Source organism: Sinohyriopsis cumingii, chromosome 7 (assembly GCF_028554795.1).
Source record: "Sinohyriopsis cumingii isolate HCF-2022 chromosome 7, ASM2855479v2, whole genome shotgun sequence".
Lineage (NCBI taxonomy): Eukaryota > Metazoa > Mollusca > Bivalvia > Unionida > Unionidae > Sinohyriopsis > Sinohyriopsis cumingii.
Genome location: NC_142967.1, coordinates 95,000,935 through 95,023,930, shown reverse-complemented (window position 1 = coordinate 95,023,930; position 22,996 = coordinate 95,000,935).

Here is a 22,996-nt window from a genome sequence, read left to right as displayed (position 1 = left end):
CAAGAGTTGACACAATAACCATTGTCCCATGTTTCAAAGATAAAAGTAGAAATGGATAAAATTCATTTGCTGACAAGTTTGGCTTCTGGACAGATATCTTTAGAAGAATTCAGAAAGGATTATTTTGCGTCAAGGTAAGCATATAAAATATCAGTCAATCTAAGTATCTAAAGCAATTTACTAAATAAAGCCTCCATTTTTGCAGCAGAAATTACAACCCTGCTTAAATCTTCAAGATACTGTACTTTGAAACCTATCCAAAATAAATGTCAGTCTTTTAAAATTCCATTTTTCAAAATGAACGTCTTACATTAACCAAAATGTAACAACCCTTTAGAAGCCCAAATCTTACAGAAACATTATACACTGTTGATTGCCCAGTGGAACACTCCCACTGAAACTGAAAAACAAGCCTCTAAACATTAAAGAGCAGCATCCCTCATATAGTACAAATTGCAATGATCAGGTATTATTGTGTGGAATGATTTTATGCTTACCCCCTGAAGGGTGAACCTTGACTAGAGTGCATATCCTGCAAGAGTTCATTGACAGTGAAACAGATTTTTTTATTGAAATTGTCAACTTCCACCCTTTTTGTTAACTGTTTTATAGTATGAATCAAAATAAAGAACTTTACCAGGATGTACAACCTAAGAAAATGTATTTCAAAACATTTGACCTTATAGCAAAATGGCAAAAGCAGATATGATTTTGATTCAATACAAATACAAAATGTGAAAGTATGGCCTATAGAACTTCTGACTTTTAAAAAGTGTTAAGCAAGACGTGTCAGAAATGTTTCCACATGGATACATATATTGTTGTAACGCTTTACATTTAATAAACACCATATAACCAGTATTGTGCTGATTAAACCGATTATATATAAATTTGGAGGCAATTGAAGATCTGATACAAATTCCATAAGAGTTTTTCAACATCGTCAAGATTGCTATTAAAACAACTAAATAATCCAGCTTGTTGCAAACTACAATATATCTTCTATGTGTTCAATAAAATGTAAAAGTCACTCAAATATATTTGAAAGTCCTAAATCACATAGCCGATATTATTTTTTGTTATTGCTAAAAATTTATTTTGGCTTGGTCGATTAAGATCATATTTCATTGTAATTTTATCTTTCTTTTTCTTAACAAACATCACTGAAACGACAAAGGAATGAGACTGATGGAGATGAAACAAAAATCAGAAACGAAAGAAAATGGAATCAATTGGCATGGTAATGTGTGTGTGTGTGTGATTTGGATTTTTAACGTAGCCATAACAATTGTTCAGTCAGTTTGGCGTCTCCCGCATCTGAGGCAGATACTAGCTTGCATGGTAATCACTTTCAATTGAATTATCTGTCAGTATGTTCTTAGTGAATCTGAGCATGGGTATAAAGTCTTTTTCACTTTTGAAATACACACATATAGACTTTTAAAAGATCGTGTCCACCCCAGTGTTAGTGCTACATTGTAGCAGTCTTATGACCAATCTGGCCAGTTCCAAATGTTTTTCTGGATGTCTTAATTTAGTTTCTGACAAGTTCCAATAAGTATTTTGATGCCTTTGAGACAATACGCATGTTCACTTATCCATATCTTTTGTATAGTTACATTTTGTTTCTTCAACTTCAAAACATGATGTACAACTCTTTGTCACATGAAACGATTGTTACCTGAACTAGGTATTGCTGTAAAATGTATTACTTTGGCTCCAAGATCAAAATGCCGACTTCAGAATATGTTATATTAACTTCATAATAATTTATATTAAGGATAAAGAAAATCCAGTAGTGTTTAATAGATTGAAATAAACTTCAAGCAAAACCATAGGATACTAATGATGCAGCAGCCCCCACTGAAGAGTGGGTATGCCTTTGTTCCAACTTAAGATGGGCTCAACAGTAAGCATGACAAATTTCATGCAATGTTTCATAATGCATCATACCGAAGTAGCTACATAAAATTCACTTCATTTCAGGACCTTGAAGATAACAATGAAGTTCCAAGCAGAAAAGTGAATTTGAAACAAAACAGATCTAATGATGAACACTTGAAGATGAAAAATAAAATGTGAAGTTAGTATAAACAAATAGAATAATGTACCACTCCGTCTTATTCAGTACTGCGTTTCTGCGTGATAGTTACTGATATGCCATCCTATCATCCATTTGTCTTTCTGATCAGTTAAATTTCTCTATTCTCTGTATGCACGGTACTCCTTGAAATATATTGGATAACTGATTATAAAAATCCTTACTTAAATATAAAGGATCAGTATCAGTGTCAACTTAAACCTCTCCCTAAACAACTCATGCATAATAATGTCCACAAACATAGACCGCACTATAAGCGAAGTGCGAGTTACCGAGGGACCTCCAAAAATTGAAAACATCGCTTTGACATCGAGACAACTGTGGGGGAGGGGGAGAAGCGATAGGGAAATGAGCTGTTTATTGACTGAATCCTCATTTTACAATCACGTCCATAATAGTTTTTAATAAAGTGCTTTTTCTAATGAAGTTGTTCGTTATTCTGTTTCAATAACATTTATTTTTAAAATGTCGAACATACGAAAGATCGTTCCAACTGGTTTCAAAAACCTATCATGTGTACGCGTAAACATCTGTGTATTACGTCACCGCTTTTTGTTTTCTTGATGAGTCTGGTTCTCGTAGTGGTGTTTATTATTAGTCTTCCAAATTAGGAGTCCACAGAGCAGGGAACTAGACTAACTGTTGATACACCACCAAACAAGTTTCCTATTTTTTTGAAAATCACGCGCCATTTATTTCGTGAGGCAATCGTCTACGTTGTAACTAAATTTTTGTATTGCTCAATTAGTACAATATTGATGTCGTGAATCAAATAATTGGAATTAATAATGAAACTTTTTATCATTCTTGAGGATATCTCTAAGTGCCAGTTCTAGAATTCTCTGAAAATTGTGTACCATTGTGGTCCGTATCTGTGAAATCAATCTCTTTATTTTATCAAGCATTCATTTTGCTTGGCTGCCTCGTTATCTATGATAACAGTTACGAAAGATTCGGTTAATTTAAGGTAATTTATGTCACATACACAATACCATTTGTAAGTGTTTGATTGATCAAATGAAGAGAATTCGCCCGACATATGACCGGGGCCACTAGATTTTAAGTTTGTAGGATTTTCGTGCTTTTAAAAACTTTTATTTTATTCCACCTCCTTTATTTGATTCAAAAAACATAATTAACGTGATAATCCGAAGGAGGCCATCTTTTAATTCAGTGCAACAATACAACAAATACTTCAGGAAATCAGTTATCAAAACACGATCGGCACTTAATTAGGTTCTCAGAGAAACGCTCACAGACATATCCGTTACGGTAGATTAACGCATTTTACGTTTAATTACAAGAGGACACATTGCATTTATGACGATTACACTTAAAAGGAACTGAAATATAGAACCATAACACAAAGTTCAATTGATAAGAAAATTATTTAATTTGTATTTATTTATTAAAGTACTGCCTGCAATCGGCGTAGGTGACATTTTCATTGATAGAAATTTTCTTACATATCGTTCATTGAGGTGTGCTAGGAATGTCGTTTGGAAAGAAAATTGTAAACATTAGATGACCTATTTTTGAATTTGATAATCCATAGTGTTGATTAAACTTTCTAGGGCCTATCTTCTATTTTCGACGATAAAACGACCGATACATCAAAGTTTCCATTACCAAATTAGATCGCGATTTTCCTTAAGTTAAACAATTGGAATCAATTTTTGGTGTATTTTCTGGTTTAAAAAATGGGAACCACGCTTGACCTCGCGTTATATGCGGGTTCGCGAGTTATCAGGGTGCGAGTTATCGAGGGAGAGGCGTACTTTGTTAGCTTAATTCCAAATGTACACTTATTATTAATCTTATATTTATGCAAATAAATGTTAGTGATTAATCGGCATGATTCGGACCAACTTCATTAAATTTCATTGTGCAATTCAATACAAATCAATAATGCCTAACATTTATCCCCATGATATGTTTCTTCATTCATGTAGTGGGTCTATGAGCCTTTTGTCTTTAGCACATTTGACAGAAAATTAAACATCTATATGCTTTAAAGTGTATATTTCTCGAGATTATATTCTTAATTATTTCATTATCACAGTTTTTATGCAGTTGGTTTCTAGATTAGCAGTAACAAACTAATTTTGTTTTCTCTCTTTGATTGCAAGAAGGGAAAGGATCAGAAGGCACAGACCAAGAGATAGCTCTTGTCGAACAAAACCACAATTTTTTTTAATTAGGGCATTTTTTCAGATGTAAACACTTTTATATTTTGTAAAGAACCAATAGCAAAAGTACAAAAAGATAAATGGACATACAACACCAGCAAAATGTCAATGAAGCTTAATAGAAAAGACAAACAGATTATAGATACAGCTTATCTAGTGTGTAAATTGTTTGGACATGTCACCAAAGATATAATTTCGATGAAAAATATTAACAAAAAGAGACTGGAAACTAAAATACGAAATTACTTAAAATAAGTCTAACAATCTTGGCACTGTGGCACAAAACTGCAAAATTGATAATAATCACGATTAAAGTTAATTGCTGTACGATCTATGTGATTTATTTTCCTTTTGAGACCAGTTTGATTCTTTCAAGACATCACTGTTGTGAGTAACATTTACAAACTTTTTCAATCTTTAATGCTAAGATATGAAAATTATGACATAATCTCTTTAGGAAGTATTTTGTACTATTTTGTGTAGACTGTATATGCACACTTGTTATTGATTGCTTCTTTACAAAGATATGATCGTGATATTATAACCATTAGGGCTGTTCCGTTTAAATGTACATGGTACTCAGGGAAGGCGGTTTTTCAAAAATATATGCCAGGGTACTTTTATTTCAACGGGTTCAAATTAAAAAGATAAGAAAATTCTAAATTGCATCTATTTGTGAGTACCCGATTTTTAAAATGCCTTCCCTGGGTCCCATGTATGTTTTAATGGAACAGGGCTTAATATCTAGAACAATATTCGTTATTCAGTTTAAAGTGACACACTTGTTAGGTATCTATCTGTGCACTGATTATGTAAAGAAGGCTTTTCGTGGTCCTCTTGATCTCAAACTTGATATGGGGATGATACCTTTCTTTGTATCAAGATATTATTTCAAAATAAACTCTATAACTAATCACATTTAACATTAGCACCACTCGACATAAGCCAATATTAAATGATATGTCAATGTATCGTATCCAAGAATCACCTGAAATTTAATTAGGTATTTGATACGTTTGGCAATATAGATATTATTACATTCATATACACATTTACTGGGAGCACACAAAATATCAAATATGTCTTGATTTGCATCATCACCTGAACATATTTTTCCAGTAATCAAAACAAGCATTAATTGCAACATATGTAAAACATACTAATCAAACAATGGTTTAAGTTGTGTTCCACAAATACGTTTCAAGCTGATCTATCTAGCAAATGAACAGTTTTTATAGTTTAATTTTAAGTTGAAAAAGCTGCTGTTGTAATTGTTGTTTGTTTTTAAAATATATATTCTTATTGTATCTTTTCTGAAGGGTAAATCAATTGTACCTCAAAGGTGAATGAAAACTATGTCATTAAATTTCTACGTCTTGATTAATCTTATCAATAAAAGTGGACTTATTTGTGTGACCTCTTCATATGTTTATCATTGCTATATCATACACAATTCAGACACTGTGTATTGATATTACTATAACAAAATTTAACTACTGTGTTTGTATTCTTTGAAAGCTAAAAGGAACATCACTGAAAGTTTACACTGAATATTTCAGTGTAAATCTAAATTTTTAAGCTCTATCATTAGGTAAAAAAATGTTCAATGGTTCTTTTGCAATATTAAAATTGCTGCAATATTAAAAGTATGCCTTTTCGACAAAGACTCACATTTTCATTAAAATGCGTCAGAAAATAATCAATCACTGTGCTTCGATCAGGGATGGAAAATTCCCCCTTGGGATTACAAATCTGCATCAAACACTGAGCACAGCCTTGTGTACCACTTACAATTCTGAGCCAAGGACGGAATTTCCATAGTCTACATAGAGGCATATGATGGATTCTATTATTACTATCATGGGCGATCTCCACATGGGAAGGTAGTACATTTTATAATTAGTAGAGTAATATTAGCATATAAAAAGCATTTACAAGTAATATTAAACACAAAGTTCAAGTCCTATAGGAATAAGAACACAGAGTTTTCTTTTATGTTCTGGAGGCAATGTGAGGCATAGCTCTAGTAATCTTACATCAAATATTTTAAACAACCAAATGAATGTTCCACTGTTACCATGGAAATATGGTAATGCTGCTACTTGTGCTTTGGAATTAAAGATATAGCATTTTTACTACATCAGGTTTTGCAAATCAGATAATTTAGTGTTATACTGTTAAATGGAAATAGGGTAATACAACTACATGAACAATATAGTAGTATGGATACATCAAGTTTTGGAGATAAAGACAATCAGTTTTACGCTGTCACCTAGAAATAAAGTAATGTTACTACACAAATTTGGCGACTGACAATGTAGTATTGTTACTACATCAGATTGGAGATCACAAACACTGCTTTACAATGTCACATGGAAATAGGATAATATTACTACATGGTTTTGTTGGAGAGCTATGCAGTATTGTTACTACATCAGGCTTTGGAGATCACAAAATCAGAGCCTAAAAAGATGGTATTGTTACTACATGGGTTTGGTGGAAAGCTATGTAGTATTGTTACTAAATCAGAATTTGAAGAAAACAAATCAATGCTTAGAAATAGGGTATTGTTACTACGTGGGTTTGGTGGAGAGCTATGTAGTACTGGTGTTATATCAGGCTTTAAGATCCCAAAATGAGTGGTGGGAAATAGGGTATTGTTAATACATATGTTTGGGAATTAACAACATAGTATTGTTGCTAGTACATTTACTAATACAACATGATTCACTTTACAACTTATTGTGCTTCTTCTTATTAAACCTAATCTTGTGTGTACAAAGTTAAAAATTCCTTTCATAAGAACAAGCAAGCAATTCCTTTTTTATTATTAATAAAAACTAAATTTAAAAAAATTAAATAAATTTAACATGACATTAATTAATTTTCTGCAACGCAAAACGCAAATCGGACATTGCAAATGATATTTATTTATCAAATCGTCATCCACATATATATAAAGTGCTCTTCCTGGAATCTGCATGGGAATGCTTGATAATAGTTGTCAGGATTAATATTTAATAAAAATAGTATAATCATACAGATTAGAGAATTTTAATTCGTACTCTAAGGAGATTCGAATCCAGGTCCGTGGGTAAAAGTACCCATCTCCTTGCATCCAAAGACCAATCTATATTCCATTGCGAATAAGCCCACTTTAAAAAATATTGATGCTGCTTGATCGGTGTTATATTCATTCGTGTGTAGCAGTCAGACTCGAATCACGACCGAGTAACTAATCCTCATCTATCTACACAGTCATTCCGGATTCCTATGAAATAAATCAAGGTATATAGGATTAATTGTAGGGAATTATAAATATACACCAGACAGAACGGAAGGTGCTATCCATTGGAATTTATAGGAGAATGTTTGAAGATAGTAGGTGGAATTAATATTTAATGCAAATAATACTATCATACAGGTTAGAGAGCTTCTAATTCGTTCTCAACGGCGATGAATGCCGTTTACCTGCGGACCTAGGTTTGAATTTACGTAGAGGTCTTCAAAGTGCCAACACATTGTAATATATACGTTGTGTGGTTTTACAATTGCATTGTGAGCCTGGCATATACAGTTATATCAAATGATTTTCATATTTTGAGTAATATCCCCCATTCAATTTACAAATAATAGACTGACACAACAACCGATATGTGGAAAAGAATTCTAGAAAACTTTGTCGTCGTTCTTATAGAAACGGTGCTGCAATTTACTAAAAGTATTGTCCATTGGTCAAGATTGTACTACATAATGCGTTACTCTACTTCCGTTTTCAAAAAAATAAAACAATTTGGAGGCATTGTATTTCTGACCTTTGTTCATATTTCCAAATGATAAAATGGACCTTTGTAAGGATTCTAGCATTGACATGGAATAAGGGCCCATGAAATAATTTTGTACGATTACCACATTATTGTTTCAACATCATTACACCAAGAACCATAAACAGGGGAATTAACACTAAGTAGAAGAATCAATAAATCGATATACCCTCACGCCACCCCATCCCACCCCAAAAAACATAAACTTTCTATTATTTTTACCTGCTGCATTAAGTTCCATTTTCCAACCTTTTCCCCGAAACTTTGATATTACTATGCTCATGCTAAAACAGTCACAAAGAAGATGGGCGTAGATTGGTTTGGAGTTGTTAATGGTTTACTCAAGAATATTTACAATAGATTATTTCTTGTTTTCAGAGTACTTACAGCATCGTTAGTACAGAGATGGTCAATGAAATCGAACGCAAACGAGACCACGTGTTCAAGAACGGAACTTATGATTTCCAAGATGACGACAGAAAGATCCAATTATCAAATGTGGTAAGAAAGTTTGAAAGATTGTAATACCTGTAAATTCTGATTCTGTAAAGATAATAGCAATAGTAACAGGAGTATTAAGCAGAGAATGATGATCACTTTTTGGTTTTGTTCTCGTAATGGAAGTGGTTTTATTATTGGTAAGGAACCTTAATCATAATATTTGTTATCTCTGCGATGCGAAACAGACGTCCATACGAAATACATTTCTACAGATTATTCATGACTTTTCATAACTTCTTTCAGACGGAAATAATAACGGCGGACTACGATTCCATGGTAGCAACCATCATGTTTACAGAACAAATGCGATTTAACGAAGACTCTTCACAGGTGTACGGAACTATGAATGAAAATCTCAAGGGCCTCTAAGATAAATTCGCCATCATTTTGTGTGAATTCGAAAGAATCCAGTGCGTCAGCGGACAAATGCCTGGCACGAAGCTAACCTGCCATAGTACGGTTTCGGAATTGATTGAATCCTCGAAAGAAGAAATATCTAGAATGTTTGTGGAATATTGGGTCTTTAAAGATATGGCGACATATATTGAGATTTTAATACGAAAGTATCCAGTCATATAATGTCATGCATACTGCGCACCCGATCCGAATATGTGATATTTTAGGATATTCATATTTTTACTTGTGTTTTTAATTTCCTATTATTCTAAGCATAATAGTTTATACAATGTTATACATGAGCCCAACATATGAGATATCTATTCTATATCATGTTATACATGATCCAAAAATATATGACATATTTATTTTATAAAATGTTATACATGAGCCCAAAATATATGACATATTTACCAGATAGGCATGTTTACTGATGCTGACTTATCAGCATCTACCATAGTCATTCTAATAATTTATTTCTACCGTTTATTTCATACAATTATATTATTGTGAACATTTTTTACAACGTACGTGATAACGCTTACATTATTGGATATTTTGTTTCATTATTGGATGGCTATAATATTAAAGCTAATTTGATTTATGCTTGCCAAAGAAATGTTTGATATAGCATTTACTTATTGTTATAGCCATAATTGAATATTATAGCTGTTAAATTCGACATTTCAGGGACAAACAAAATATTTTTGCGATTCGATCATATAAGAGGCAACATTTAATTCGTACTCAGATTTCACAAAATTGATATGTCTGAAATCAAAAGTGATTTAGTTCATAGCCAATTTTAGTTTAAACTACGACTTAAATAAAATGTAAATTTGACATTGTTGATATGTACCTCTATTTTAAACGTTTGAATGTTTCTCAAACGATACTTCTTTTTAAGTGTCATTGCTATGTGACCAAAACGATGCGCATGGACCTTATATTTTTACACATCTCGAAAGGGGTTCGCAAATATTTTCTAACATTTGTATTAGCGGTTCTCTGAACGAGCAATTCATTACTCAGGAATATGAAACTTTATTTGCATTGTTTCGTATACTGATTGTAAATAATCATGAGTACTTATTCTTATCAACTCCCACTTCATTAATAAAGTGTTTTATTGAGATTTACCCTAAGTTTTACATAAAATGTATCGATCATGTCACTTGTGAATGTGTATGGACGTATCCTTTCTTATTTGTGTCGGAACAGTCACAGTATGCATTTATTATATAAGCTCACCATGACTGTAAAAATTTCTAACATTATGATAGTTCAAATGTAGCGCTGTGTAAGAAAATGCAAGCTGGAATCATGTAATCATAGCCATCTATTGTCATGACAGGATCTTTTTGTAATGACCCATTTTGACAACAGATGGCAATAACACAGCCAGGGTTGAAAGGGATAACTGTATTGGGTTATATGTTCTAAGAATGGAAGACATCCACGTTTCTCGATTCCGAAAATAAGCCATGGTTAACTTTCCATATCTGGAAAGAGAATAATAAAAAACTAATAAAAGGTCAAAATGTATTGGCAAATTGTCACATGAGCGCTAAGATAGACATTTCGTTCAATTGTGTTAATGTGCTAATTTCCATTTCTTTGCCATCGTACACACCAAGTGTTCTTGAGACAAATTGCTTTTTTTAGTTTATTATGATTTTACCTAATTTTTAGTCAAAGGCGCTCGCCTATACGGGTCATTGACATCACACTACTGTAAGCCTATGGACGAGTCTTGGACTCGACCAACGTGGGTGTGTGAGAAAGCTTGCCAGTATCTTCCCATAGGTCGGTAGGTCTTCCCAGTTTTCCCGACTTTTTCCTCCACCAAATATACTGGCCATCTATCACGTGCTGAAAAATGGCGTTAAGTGCATAACAACCAGTCATCAAAATGTCGTTATTGTTTTGAATAATACCATGTAAACCGCGATGATGAGAAAAATTGTGGATTGGTTGCTAATACTTTTCACAGGTCGATACACCATCTGCAACATCGCAACGGCCTAATGACTCTCACCGCCCCTTCCTCTGAACCTTTTTCAAGCATTTATATCAAACTATTGTTTATTGTATAGGTCACCCCAATGTGAAATATTCATTTTGCACGCCGCAACGGATACGTCAGATCTAGCCTTCTTCTATGACGTGCTGAACTTGTCAAATGAAAACAAATCAATAATGATATTGAAATTAAATTGTTTATATAAATGTCTTGTTAAATATAAAACGTTTTCAAAACTTATATTAAACAACATCAATGTCTTAGTTTCATAGAGTAATTGTATTATTGACTAAGGAGTAAAATTTTGTTTTTTCTTTTTTCCACTAATGTGAGTAGTCGATGAATAAATGCATGCAAACTAATACGTGTTCATTAATCCTCACAAACTGACTAAACAACCACATGTCATAATAGTTTGGCAAATTGTTTTTTCTCAACTAAAATATATCTATCAGATGATGTTAACAAGTGAATTAATCTACGTAGTCAAACCCACGAGTATCGGACGGGTAGTTCGGTTAGAAATGAATCATTCAGTGCACGTTAGTTGTGTCAAGTTTAGTGGCATCAGCTCACACACATATGCACAAGTGTCTTATGAGTGAGTGTTTATATGTGTGCCCACTTGACACTGTATGTATACATACGAGAAATACTAAAAGCCGGGTACCGTTATCGGTTTGAGCAGCGTGGTAGGTAGTGTTGACCATTTAATAATGTTTTATTTATTTTTCATTCTGCTGACAATTGAAAACAAGGACTTAAAACATCGGAAAACAACAGAGTCAAGACACAGTTAGATGCAGCATGCTGGAACATTAAGGAATGGTGTTGGCACAGCATTGTTTTTTCATCTGTAGCGGATTGGTGTATTTGAAAAAATGCGTCTCTCGCTACCTTGCTGAAAATCAAAGATTAGCCAAATAACTACATCAGTCGTCCATGATTATAATTATAATATACTGCTACCCCCTCAACCAACCACAAGTACGCACCCTTTACACATATCTAATGAAAGATGACATGAGCAAACAGAAACAAATTGTGTTCTCTAAATTCCCCAAACAACTTAATTTGCGAATTTTACTTGCGTTCGCTATGAAGTGGATTAGGCTGTTACGTAAAAGGTGAAAGTGAATCTATAAAATTGATCCAATGTGTAAGATTGGTTTCAGTTGAACAGCCAGCTTGGTTTTCGTGCTCGTGAATGTCTTCTACTGATTTAAATATGTCAACAACTGATAAGGGGGTGGGGTGCGACGGGCAATGGGAAGCATATAATTTGTTATTGTACCAGTGAACGTTAATCGTGCATAACCAGATATAGTTTGATTTGAGTCGCTTTGCCATAAGCAAATATTCAAAATATAAATTGAGATACGGAATAAACATTCTAATTAAGGGGTTGGGAGAATTATTGCATTGTCGTACAATTTATCAGTTGTTCAAGGAATTATCTTTAATATCTAAACCTACACGAGACGGGCATGCGTTAAGCAAAATTGTATAGATAACTTTACGTGTATCTTTAATGTGGAATTTTGTTCAGTTTTCTCCAATCAGTCTCTGATAGATATTTACCGAAAGTAATGCCCAGTGGGAAATTTACCAAACGTAATGCCCAGTGGGAGGTTTTCGTCAGTCAGTCTCTGATGGAAATGTACCGAAACTAATGCCCAGTGGGAAATTCACCGAAAGTAATGACCATTGGGAAATTTACCGAAAATAATGCTCTGTGGGAGGTTATTTTCAGTCAGATGTCATTGAATATGATGGGACATTGTTTTATTTTAACAATTGTATAAGACATTTGAAAACTTCAGCAAGCAATATTGATCCTGCTAAAGATATAGGTGTGTGTGACATGTGTTTCTGATATATTTTTCTTTAAAGAAGTATCGCCTTAATCCTGATTCTTTGAATGTCAATAAACGGAGTTGCCGAAATTGCCAATTTGAAAACATACATCTAGTGATTTTGAATATTTGACGAATGATGAATGTTTTTTGTGTCGCTTTTAAAAGTAGTTATAAATTACGGAAGCAGCTAGAGAAACACGTGGGAACGAAATCTGTAATTGAAAAGTATAAGTCTAAATTGTGAAGGCTTATGTAAAGTAATGTGATGTCTCTCTTTTTAAAAAAATATGAACATAAAACAAAGTCTAAATATCATTCTATCCGTTCGATAAGCTAAGGAAGGGACGAATGTTACCGCACTTAGAGATGCTGATATTGCAGTTTGTCTTAGATCCTTCCTTATGTATGTAGCTGATGTTAATGACCGAAATAAAGATTTTTACTGAAATTGTGTGAAGTACGAGGAGAAACTAGAATCACCCCCTTATGCTCATAATAGAGCAATTAGCGATGACGCTATAAATACCACACGAACCCATTAAGTAATCGAGCAATGCACATGGATTAAGTGTTTATGTGCCCTTCTTGGTCATTACAGGTTTGTCTAAATACTTTTCTCTTAGATCTTGATGCTGTTTACTAATCAAAGATGCATGATATTCATCGTCTACAAATGTCAAATTACTGTGATAACAAACATTTCGCAAACGATGTGAATTAGTAATATTATCATCTACCAATATCTATAAAACATTTATGACCAGAACATCTGACTCCCGATTGACCTTTACGAGTATAAATAACAAAACCTGTGGTAATATAGATTTCAAAATTTAATAACGTTTAATAAGTTTGACTAACACCTACAGTTTTACGACTTCGTGATTTTAAACCAGTACTATCCGTCACAGTTGAGATAATGTTGTTACCAGGTAAAAACATTTCCAATATCTTCCAATATCCATACAAAATCAAAATCATAGGTAAATAATAAATGTATCGCATGCGATGCCCATGTAACATGTATATATCATCTAACGATTAAGCATATAATATCATTAGGCGGGTATCTGCTCCTGTCCAATTTATATCAATATTAAGACACGTAGAGCAATATGTAACACACAACCGTAGTCTGGGACATCCTCCAAGAAAATATAATTATTCAAATGGAACACTTTCAATACATTGCGTTGGGAATACGTGTGTCCCCAAATTTCAGAACCATAACATAAAATAGGATTTACCATAATATCAAATATTTTGTAGGCATCTAAAAAAAACAAAAATACCCAAATTGAGTTTCGTAATGAAGGAAAGCCATATCAGACGTGATCTTGTGAATTACTATTGTTTCTTTGGCATTAGTCGAGGATAATTTGGGTGCAAAAATAAGACCAATACATTTTTAAAATGATACTGAGTGTAACAGTGTGAATATTTTAGAAACCATTGTAACAGATAACCGAGTGAACATTGCAAAGGTCAGCGTGACCGATGGCCATGTTAAGTTGGGTGTGATTGGTATGCAAGTAAATCCATGGTAGAGTGTTAATGATACGGAATTTTAATGGGTCTTAGTGATTCGTAATGCTTATTCTTAATGATTTCCGCCCAATAACTGTATCGGGTTAAAGAGATAACAAATAATGTAAAGGACGTTAGTCCTTAATATAGAATAAATACTTGAACACATTAACAATGAAGACATTATTTAATATAATGATGTATGCATTTATTGCAACTGTTCAATTAAGTATTGTTTGCTGATGGAAAAATGCATAAAATCGTATATATATATATATATATATATATATATATATATATATATATATATATATATATATATATCGATCTACCTACCTACCAATCTCTCTCTCTCTCTCTCTCTCTCTCTCTCTCTCTCTCTCTCTCTATATATATATATATATATATATATATATATATATATATATATTATTCGTATTATTTGTTGGTTAGCAATTAAAACTTTCTTTTAATTCATTATTTGCCATAGTGATGTAACATTGTATATTGGTCTTTCCAAAATCAAGTTTTGTTTCTACTTGTCCTGAATAATTCATTTTTCCTAATTTTCTCAACACCTAATACAAATGTAAAATATACTCCTTATGTATGGGCTTAACACCAGAATCATTATTACTAGAAGTAAGCCTATTTACTTAGGTATGTGTCTAGGTCATTGGTATTACCTGGAGAACCTGACATCGTCCAGGTTATGTATTATTATTTTAGTAACAGACTTTCAAATTATAACTAACATTGTATTTTGTGATCATTAAGAAGTTTATAGACGGTTGTTTTCAATTAGGATAATGGTTTTCATTTCAGAAAGTGTTAATTGTGACCTGAGGTCAAGTAATAGACATTATAATACCTTACTGGAAAGATTGTGCATTCGTGTTTTAAGATATAGCAGAATCAGTTCGAATCATTGTTGTATCCAGCGCTTGACGTGTGCTGCAATTAATTTCTTCACATTGTTTAAGTGGTTTTTCTCTGGAAATACAGAGTGCTCAACAAAAAGCATTCATGGAGAGAGACATTCATTGAGATTAATAGTGAAATTAAACCTGGAATAAAATTAGCGTGTTTCAAAACAGACTGCTGCTACAACATTACGAAACAGGTCATCGCAGGCACTTCAGCACCTTCAGAGTTCGACTAAATTTTGATTTCCACTTAAGTTTATTCAGAACTTTTGTTATGAAGACATTTGTCTATAATTCTATGTTTATTTGTGATTTAATTCGCAATACTAATTTTTACTTTGTATTAATAAAAAATACCTATGTTTTGAATTTTACTAAGGTTGCTGCTTTTCACTCTTTTCTGTTACTTGTGAGATCATAGACTCGCAACTATATATATATATATATATATATATATATATATATATATATATATATATATATATATATATATATATATATATATATATAATGAATTAAAAAATATAAGTAATCTAATAAGTATTTCATAGATTTGTTATGACGTACAGGTTATGTGACCTTTGGGAAAAAATAATAATAAGCCAAATAATTTATTTCGCGAAATAGTGTAAAGGGGAAAGACGAGTTATGCATGCCAAGATGAGAAAACTTGTAAAATCTTAGATCCAACGGCAATATTAGTAATGAATTAGGCACAATGTTAACGTTTTACATGAATATCCCAGCGAACCCGGTTTAAATCCACTTTTTATCTCACCATTCTTTTCGCATTCCTTTAATTGAGTTTTATATTTTATTAACTTTTAATTTTAAAGAGTATAAGATTATAAAAGTAACTAGGTTATCTTGAACTTTATAATGAAGCTTATCGTGCAGTGGTGGTTTGTAGGAGTCCCTTTATTCCTTAACATAATTAGCATATTTAATTATATAAATGAGAAGAAACAGAAATACATAATTTAAATATATATTTTACAATAGGAAATGTAAAAGTAAAATCTTGAATATATCTGGAATGTAATAGTTGTTGCTAGGTCTCACAGCTTGTTTGATTGCAAAGTATCTAACGCTTACATTTAATGAATTTTATATTCATCGGTTTTGTGAACTGCACTTTTGTACAGTTCTTGGCGATGTCCCAAATGACTAATTTTGTTTTCCTTAGTGCAATATACAAATTGCCATCAATATTTGTAATGGAAACTAATGGACAGATTAGAAATACGTACAAAGTAACTGAAAAGCCAATCGGATAAGTGGCCTTAAAAATAATATAACTCAGCAATATAACATTGAATTTTTTTACTATTTCCAGCGGCATTCTTCTAAAACCCTGTAATTATTGTATTGACAATTATCTATTAACTATTGAAATGCCTAACATATAACAGGTGTTGTCCATTTTTGTGCTTGCTTTCATTAAATTTAGAACATAATTATAAATATTGTGGACACTGTTATTTACACTGATTAAGTGAAGTATGTTGTTTCTGGAAACCTGAAGTTCTAAAAGCTGTTAAATTTTTAAACATTATTTACTTCGTGTAATATCATGTTTGTTTTGAAATGCAGTGTAAAAGCAATAACTGTATCCAGCTGGAAGTTTCATTCTCGGTGTTTGTGCGTGTGTGAGTATGCGATTTAGATTTGTAATGTAGCGTTAACAATTTTTCAGTCATATCGCTACGATGTCTGCAGTGTGGCAGTTAAAGTGATGTCTAGCACCGGGGCATCATGCTGCAGGTCACATTATCCTGGCACTAGGCCGACCAGTCCGAACATTAACCTCCTAATGCTGAGCGCCAAGCGATGCTACTGTTAATATCACTTTTACAAGTCTTTGGTATGACTCGGCTGGGGATCGAACCCATGACCTACAGCATCTGAGGTGGACACTGTAACCACTAGGCCAACTGAGCGGTCATTTTCCGGCTGTAATTGTCATCTTTGGCCACGTACTTCTGAAAACATTATGAAATTAAAAGATACTAAAATAATCTATGTCATGTTAACTGCTTAAAATACTTTTAGCATATTAAATCTATCACCAATTTATTTATAAATAAGGTGGTTTTATTTGATGATTCCAGACAAGAGATATGACAAAACAATATATAATGATTTTAGTAACTTCTGTAATATCTTTTATTGTATGTCAAAAGGCAATATATGTCCTTGATAAACGGGGCAAACAGTACAAATGGTGCAAACTCATTTTTCTTTGGGTTCACATTTACAATATCTTACTAACTTGCAAATGTTGTGCAATATGCCAAAAATCAGTATGGCATATATATATATATATATATATATATATATATATATATATATATATATATATATATATATATATATATATATATATATATATATATATATATATCGAATGTATTCGATAATCCAATTAGAGCAGCTTACGAGAGATTACAATTAGAGAAGTCACTTAGATAATTTCTTCTGAACCAGATCACACTCTCGAGCAGGAGCAGTTGCAGCTTTCTCGGGACTGTGAGAACATGAATGGAGATAAGTCCGATTTACTTCTTATTATTACAGATTTCCGGTTTTTTCTACTCAGTTTGGTGGTGTGGTCCTAACTCGCAGGATGAAAAAGAGGCTAAGATAATGATAATGAGGCTCTGACTGATCAGGTGACATGAGCATGATCATCAGTCGAAGGTCGAGAATGACTTCAAGAACATGAAGGTGAAGATTAGGCTGATCACGCACCTGAGAAATTATTAGGGGTCTAGGCCCTCTAACGACGACGAACACAGCTAGGGAGTTCATAGCTTTACTCAAACATGTTTTGTTCCGTTGGATCAATATACCACAAGGAAATGCCTTAGTATATCAATCCGCTTATTATGGGTCCTATATGAAAGTACAGATTTGACGTATTAGTAACGTGAGTGATCCATGATGACGACATGGTGCTGTGTACCACACTAGCAAATCTTTATAGATAGTTACATATGATTCATTTAAGAATTAAACTAAACTTAGATAGATGTTTATTTATATATATATATATATATATATATATATATATATATATATATATATATATATATATATATATATATATATATATATATATATATATATATGGTACACGTATCTGGTATGTATATCCCACCCAATTCTGTGGATGTGAACAGAGGGGCAGTTGATGAAGTGCCCACTATGAGTAGTGTAAATCCACCCAATCTGGTAAAAAATCTGCTAATTCTACCGGAAGTCCGTCACGGATTTTTTTGCAGCTGTAGTGGGTTGTATAGTACCCCTCGCTGATTCTCTTGTATTCTCACCGCGAGGCAATGCACTAAACACTAGACAGATGGGAAAAGCCCTGATAACGTAAACCCATCATAGTAGATGTCCATTTCATACCTTTACCTGTACAAGCTCTACAGTTTTAACATTTAATGTTATATGTATCAGAGGTCTAGCTAGGGTACATAAATACCAACTCGATTAACGTAGAAAAATGAGATTATATATTTCTTTGATATATTAGTACCCTGTCCACTATGTAGCGCACATCACTAGAAATTATCTTACTACAGTTACATTTACATACTGTTTCACGTCAGGTGGTTGTTGTTGTTTGTAGGGTTTAACGGTATTTTTCAGCACTCGACAGCACACGACATCACACGACAGGCTATATATGGCGGCCAGTATTACTGGTGGAGGAAGAACCTGGGAAAATCCCAGAAAGAACCATCGACCCACGAGAAGCTACTGGCAAGCTTTCTCACATACCCACATTGGCCGAACCCGAGACTCGAACCCATGCAGACAGAGGCGAGATGGCAGTGATCCGTAACGGTGAGCGCTTTAGACCACTCGGCCGCTCAGGGTCCTGACGTCAGTCACTAACTTATATGTTCGTTTTTGACAAATATTTCATAAATGTGTTATGCATGCTGGCAAATAATTTTGTCATAGCTTCCCTTTCATTTCCATATTATTGCCAAGACCCACTTCAAAGAAATCAATGAATGTAGTAATACATATAAAATTCGATAAGAAGAGATTACAAACAAACGCCGTATTTATATCGGACATGTATAATAAAACTTGAATAATATGACATGCGTGTCATAATTCTTTCCAAAGTTGGTTCTAAAAAGGACAACATGGGATCGTATATTAAAATAAAAGAAATACACACGCTAAAGGTCGAAAAGGTTTGTATGCACCTTTACCATTAAACATTGAAAATATCATTGATTATGAGAGAGTGAGGCACTTGTTTTAACTGCACGGAATTGTGTACACTTTATTGTCGGTAACACTAATTACGTCATCAACGTTTGATTTCAATGAAAAATACCAAGTTATTTATGTTCTCACTTTATCAAATCGACGTGCATCGCCTGGAACTGGCTAAAGGAGGTGTCTTTCTCTGAACTCAGCCACTGTGCCGTTTAATGTAACTTCCCGCATCCAGTCAACAGAAGTCATTGAGGACAGCTCGCATTGTGCAAACTACTGATCTATGTCGCGCTTGAAAGCTTCAAGATGTACAATTACTATTGAAAGAAAATATCACAAAACCACATAGCATGAACCTAAAAAGATGTTAGTTTGTGAGAAAAAATTAGACCGCAAAATGTTTCTGATATTAAGTGCTCATATTATTGCGTCAAACTGGCATAGATAGTGGAATGAAAACTAAATTTAAGGGCCGAATAGGTCGAGGAGGTAAATAGGCTGGCCTAGCAGTAGTTGCGTGTTGGATAGCGCTATGTATATTTTATTATGTGGGAACATGTTAAACAAAAAATTTAAAAGTGACTAGCAGAATATACCCGCTGGTGCTTGCTTGTGATTTATTTTTCCGTTCTTGCTTTATTGTTGCTTAAATGCAGAATCTCTCTCTCTCCCTCTTTATATATATATATATATATATATATATATATATATATATATATATATTAAATTAGACATTATAATGCAACGATAGTTACGAAAACGTAATTAAAATAAGATTCGAGTAGATAAATCGAGAAGTAAATACATAACTAAATAATGTTTTTAAATTATAATCATTAAAATTGATCCTTTCAACGGAATTGAGTCACATGGTCACGAAAAGAAACTAAGTATTCATATGCCTAGCCTTATGTAGGTCCGGACCTCACGCCTACAATGCATGATTATTCAAACGAACTGTTGCTGTTTTAATGAATCTGATGAGGAATGGTGATTACTCATATTTGTTTCAGTCCAATATCATGCAGCTATAATCATAATGTATTTTTCTCTCAGAGAAAGCAAATAAAATCGAAAGTAAAAGAAACTCATTATAGAATGTGAAGTCAATAGTGTGTGATTATAGTTTGAGTTCCATACTTATCAATGTGATAATGAACAAAATAGCAATAACAAATACTAGCTGGATCAGTATAATGCCATTTTTATAATCTCTGCATTCAGTTAAACGAGTTCATTTTCGTAATTTACAAGAAAAGAATTTGAAAGATTTTGAAAATAACCTGTCAATTTATAGTTTTATACGGCTTAAACACGGATCCGAAATTTGTAGTTTTTAATAAACACCAGATATTCAATAGGTTCAAATATTATTTTATAAATACATACTGGGAATACCAAAATAAATTAAAATGTGATTGTTTCTAACGTATTGGGTATAATTGTGAACAATCAGATACGCTCGCATATTGAAATATTGGTTTCTAATTTTGAAAATGCCCGATAATAGACTCCTCAAACAATGTTATAATATTCAACTGAAATGAGGTTAAAACTGAATTATGTTTATGTTCAGAAAATCAATTCTTAAATATAGAAATGTCTCTCTGTTTTCATTATCTGCATCTCTAATATAATTCATTATTTTCAATTTCATATTGACTGGAAGAATGACAAACGCATTAAGATGAAACACATACATGTTTGATCATGGTTTCATGCTATATGTCCATTTTTGAATAGGTATGAGGATACATTTTACGGAAAAAGTAGAAATGTAATGTCACGAGTGTAATATTTCCTCATATCTACACCAAAGACGTAGATCATCTTTTAATTAAATATGTTAAAGTCAAAACCTTCGATTTGACAGGATTTGTTTCTCGAGTATGTTTCAATGCGAGTAAAGGTTGCCTATCTAGACTGATACAACGACACTGTAAAATAATATAAGGATAATTGATATTTCACAAATTAGTATTGTACATTTAATGGTCCAAATTGTGTAACTTGTTATTTTGATTTACAAATTTCATGCGCGGATAGATACACTAAACATTGAAAACAAAATGACGCGGGTATTATAGCAACTTAACACAACGCTCCAATAAATGTCAGAGCATAATATCAGTAATCAACATCAAAACAATAAAAAAATCCAGAATGTAAAGCATCAAACATATTACCTATTAGTTTATTTGGCACGCCAATCACATTTCGACCAGTTGATTTAGGACATCATATATTCAACATTCCAAGACTTTTTACTTTTTGTATACGTAATGGCTACGTTCCTACCTACAACATTTCACTCAAACACACATACATACACATATACTACCAGTTCTAAGAAAGGTACTTGCCATAAGCCATTTCTCTTCCCGAATATTTCAAACGTTCTGCGTAGAAATGAATTGGGTACATGTTCTTGAAATCGTGTTGTTTCATCACATTCCACACGTAAATACATACCACTTATCTGTACATAAACAAATTCTCTTAAGCTTCCTATATAGCATTTTCAACATTTTTTGAGATTGTAAAGCTCTTAATTAACACATATGATAGTTATACTACATGCATTTATGCATAAATGACATCTGAACTAAAGGAACGGCGTTCTTACTTATAATTAATATTAGCGAAATCGTATTTCACAAGTAATTTACGCAACCACATTGTCTCCTATATCTCAGCCTATCCTACGTGGACTTGCACACTGTTATACCTTAGAACGTATTCATACCGCACCTATATAACTACATATATACTCATTTGGCATTGCAATGGAACTCAATTTCTTCTCTCACCACATGTTCCGTGATCTGTCCTTATGGGACCATACTTAATGACCATAATTTGCGAACCACTGAGATCCCCATAGTATGTAACCTTATATTACTTTCATCTTACGAGACACAGACATTGACAGCATTATTTCCATGTGCACCTCTTTACCACGGAGGAAAGTCTCCTGCGTCACAACTTGAAAAGTATTCAAAATTGCACCCCATTACCCTATATTTTTTAATTGAAGTTGGAAAGGTGAAATCGCGTTACTGAAACCAAAATAAATATGATAGGCTAAGCCAAACAAGTGAAGACAAGGCGTTCGATCCAATGCTGTAATCCGCCACCTGCGTTTCTTTTTAGTTTCATTTTAAAACCAAATACATTTCATACGTTAAACACTCAGCTGCTTAGAAGTTAACGTGAAATAATACTTCTTTACTCTCTCCTATTCTCACCACTGCTGAGTCCACCCTGTATTTTCCTAATTTGTTCTGTATATCCTCTTCCTTTATTCATTCTACATTTTTGTTTACGAATCTACGTTTAATGTGCTTATAACAAACGTTATATCCTGATCCTTAACGAAAACGAAAACAGCAGGGAAACCTATAT